At 42.6% G+C, this 4338-nt stretch overlaps 1 pseudogene; it reads left to right on the forward strand.

Moving 5' to 3' along the window:
- Nucleotides 1–240: 240 nt before the first annotated feature.
- On the forward strand, nucleotides 241–1699 carry LOC109196339 (uncharacterized; annotated as a pseudogene).
- The last annotated feature ends 2639 nt before the right edge of the window (nucleotides 1700–4338 follow it).

Genomic DNA, 4338 nt, shown 5'->3' on the forward strand with positions numbered 1-4338 from the left:
ATGACATTTGGAATTGTATTTGTACAGCACTTTTCTAAGCTTACTGCAGTAAGCTTAGAAAAGTGTTGAAAATAAAAAGTGCTGAAAATAAAATAATATTTACACACATACAGATACAGCTAATGAGGTGCTCCCATCTGAACAGCACCAGCGGTGACATAATTTACATGTGCTGCAGATTCTTCCATATACAGTGATGGTATTTTGTGACTTTTTTGTTTCTCCAAAAAGTGTAGTATGTAGGTGCAATATTTTTGGCAATCTTATTTTAATTTTTTCCCCCACCTGCCAATCCACAGCGTCACCCCCATTCATGGCCCAGTCCTGCCAATCACGACAGCAGAGGTCAAAGACGCCATGAAGAAGATGAAAAATGGAAAAGTACCTGGCCCCAAAGATATCCCAGCTGGAGCCTGGAAACTCCTTGGCCAGCAAGGTATCACAATCGTATTATCATGGGTGGAAAAGTGCCAGAAGCCTGGACCAATAGCATCATGGTACCCATTTGGAAAGCCAATGGCGATGCCATTAACTGGGCCAACTACCGCCTTAGCCCTCTTCTATGCCATACCATGAAGATATTTGTACAGATCCTAGGCGCTCATCTACAGCAGATTGTCACTGTCACGCCAAAGCAGTGCAGGTTCGTGAAGGGATTTGGAATCCCTGATGCCACTCATGCTGTGAGGCTGCTTGAAGAGAAGCACCAAGAGAAGAACCAACCGGTCCATATGGCATTCGTAGACCTAGAGAAGGCCTTCAACAGAGTGCCATATGGACTCATATGGCACGCCCTACGATCCCATGGAGTCCCGAAAGCCTACGTTGACTGGGTCAAGCTACTCTATATGAATGTCACCAGTGCCGTCAGATGTCCCGAGGGAGTCTCACGATCAGGGTGTACACCAGGGTTTTGCCCCTTCGCCCCTCCTGTTCATCCTTTGCATGGACACTATGATTGCCGAGTGACCCATGGTCACTCCTCTACGCCGACAATGTCTTCCTAGCAAACCTATATAGGAGAGACCTGCGCCACCATATGCAGCAATAGAAGACACGCCTGGCTGATTACGGCATAAGACTCAACACCAGGAAGACCGAGTACATGGAAGCCAGCACCATCATCAATTGATGAAGAAGACCTAAAGAAGACCAATGAATTCAAGTACCTGGGATTGATGATCAGTAGTGATGCGGATATCCTCCCTGACATGCAGGCACGGGTCAATGCCACCTGGACGAAGTTGCATCAAGTAACGGGTGTCCTGTGCGACTGTCGGATTTTAGACCATCTCAAGGCAAAGATCTACATGACCATTATCTGCCCAGTCACCCTCTAAGGATCAGAGTGCTGGTCAGTCACCTCGAAACACTGGGAAGAAGAAGAGCAATTTCTTATTGTTTTCATTTGTCCTAATAAGTTTTTCCAATGGTGCAAGATATGAAAGAACATTTCTTATGGTTATGGATACCGCCACATCTCCACCATCACCAAAGCCTATGTTTATCTGTCCAATTCACACAACTGACTATCGAGAGTGAGCTAGCATATTCCTCTCCATTTCAATCACTCTTTAATAGGCATTTACACCTTTTTATAGAAAATTTGGATCACATGTAAAACAAACTTCTAACAGTTTGCTCTACACACAGCTGCTCTATATCCAAGTGGGGTTTGGCCTCTATTTGTAGTTCGATGTGTTTGTAGTTTGAGAAACACTACATACTATGTTGGTATTTACAAATCTCTGACACTGGCAATGAAAAAGTTGCATGTTTTCAAGGATAAAAATTTACCAGACATAAAGGTTCAGCTTTAACTCTATTCTCCAGCTTTTGTCTACTTTAAACAGAATTTGCAGCATCAACTGACTTCATAGTCACCCTAACCTACAGGGGTCAGTGGCAGTTCATATGAACTGGACAGGCAGACATTTTGATAGGAAGGCATTCAGGTCAGGTTACTTTGCCATTTCAAACAAACAAACGAAAAAACATGCTATGCATATTTATAATGATACACACACAGTACACTAAGAGAACAATAGCCACAGTTATAAAAGTGCACAAATATCTGTCTTTGATTGCAGAGACAAAGAAGCAGACAAGCAAGAGAGGCATTTTCTCTGTGTGCAGAAGTCGTTCAATGAACTCACCACACCCTAAGACAGCTGATTGTGAGCACACAATATACTCAACAGATTTCCATTTGTTGTGTAATTTTTGGGTTTTCAAGCTAGCTGCACAAGTTAAAATGACCTTTTTTAGTTTCAAACAGACATGAGGGGTACTTCAAAGGAGTACCAAAATAAAACAGACGGCGACTTAACAGACTTAAGTGCTTGAGGTGGTGACGTGTGTGAAGGTATGTGTGTGTGTGTGTGTGTGTGTGTGTGTGTCAGTCCAGTCACTCAGTGTTGGAGTCTGACGGCTTGATCATGGGTGTAGGTGTTGATCTGCAGGTACTTGGTGGTTGCAGCTTTCCTAGTGGCTTCTTCGTGGTTCCCATTTGCCTGTGGCAGTCCCAGGTACTTGTAGCTGTTCTCAGTGTCTGCAATGCTGCCTTCCGGTAGCTTGATCCCCTCAGGTCTGACTACCTACTCTTTTGTTAACATCTGACTACACTTCTCCTATACACCAATCACATTACAATGTCATTGGTGTATATCCTGGTGGTGTGGATCAGTGAATTGATGTTTCATTTACTCCTGGCATACATCTTGATGTCATCCATGTACAGGAGGTGGCTGACAATTGCTCCATTCTTTAGTCAGTATCCGTAGCCTAGAAGTCTAGTGAATAATCTCTCTGAGGGGGTTCAGGTCTATGCAGAACAGCAGTGGGGACAGATCATCTCCTTGGTAGATCCTGCACTTTTCAATTCAATTCAGTTCAATTCAATTCAATTCAATTCAATTCAATTTTATTTATACAGCTATTATAAGGTAGACTCTACAATAATACATACAGAGAAAAACCCAACAATCATATGACCCCCTATGAGCAAGCACTTTGGCAACAGTGGGAAGGAAAAACTCCCTTTTAACAGGAAGAAACCTCCAGCAGAACCAGGCTCAGGGAGGGGCGGGGCCATCTGCTGCGGGATGGGGTGAGAGAAGGAAGACAGGATAAAGACATGCTGGGAAGAGAGACAGAGATTAATAAGAAGCATGATTCAATGCAGAGAGGTCTATTAACACATAGTGAGTGAGAAAGGTGACTGAACAAGAAATACTCGATGCATGATGGGAATCCCCCAACAGCCTACACTGCATAACTAAGGGAGGATTCAGGGTCACCTGATCCAGTGTGTAGTATTACCACTAAAAAAAGGTGTAAGGTTTAAGCTTTATGCCTTTATAAGAAAATGCATACCTCTGTTTGGAATTATGCAGGTCGTGTCTCTGACTTTGTTTCAGATTAGTATTGTCAAAATGTGGGAATAACCAAATTAGCTAACTGGTGTCTTTGTGGAGATGGGGTTCAAAGTCTCAATACAAATTCAGCAAAAATGCTTTGAATATTTCAGTGTTTCACAAAACCTCGCTTTGCCCATCACTACTGAAAACTCACTTTTTTTTAAACTGATGGAAAAATTAAGACTCCAAATAACATAGCCCAAAAAAATGCAGAAATACAGGCAGGGAAGGCACAAGAAGTGAAAACAAACACTGTGACAAGGAGTGAGGGAAAGACACCACTAAATACATACAAGAGGGCAATTAGGGGATGTAAACACAGCTGGGGGAAATGAGACTCCGGTGAATAGAATCTAGGGAACAAGACAAGAAGATAATAGAATTCAAAACAAAGTACAAGTGGCAAAGGAGTACCAAAATAAAACAGGAAGTAACAAACATGGGACAGAGACGAAGACTTAACAAGAAACAAAAGAACACTGGGGAAGCTATGCTAAACTGAAACAAAGAAGTAAACACAAACCAAACCAATTCTCAGGATAACAAAAACCCAGAATAGAAAACTAACCAGAATTAAAGACTAAAACCCCTCAAGATAACCATGACACCAGTAAGATCTTGATTCATTTATACCTGTAGGAGTCATTCACCAAGGACACAGGAAATGATTAACAGAGAAATACAGACTGGACAGCTCCACACCTTGTTCATATGTGTCTGTCTTACAGGGTTAGTCTCTGAGTCAACCTGGATGACACTAAACTCCACCACCATGCATCTTCCGAGTGCAAAGGTGGTACCACACCTGCTCCACATACATTAACTGCAACCAGGAGCTCATACGATGGTCTCCCATTTTCTCCAAACCTCTGACCATTCAGTGCTCAGCACGTCATTTGACCATCACTGTGATGAAGAC

The sequence above is a fragment of the Oreochromis niloticus genome, linkage group LG22 (assembly GCF_001858045.2).
Source record: "Oreochromis niloticus isolate F11D_XX linkage group LG22, O_niloticus_UMD_NMBU, whole genome shotgun sequence".
Taxonomy (NCBI): Eukaryota; Metazoa; Chordata; class Actinopteri; order Cichliformes; family Cichlidae; genus Oreochromis; species Oreochromis niloticus.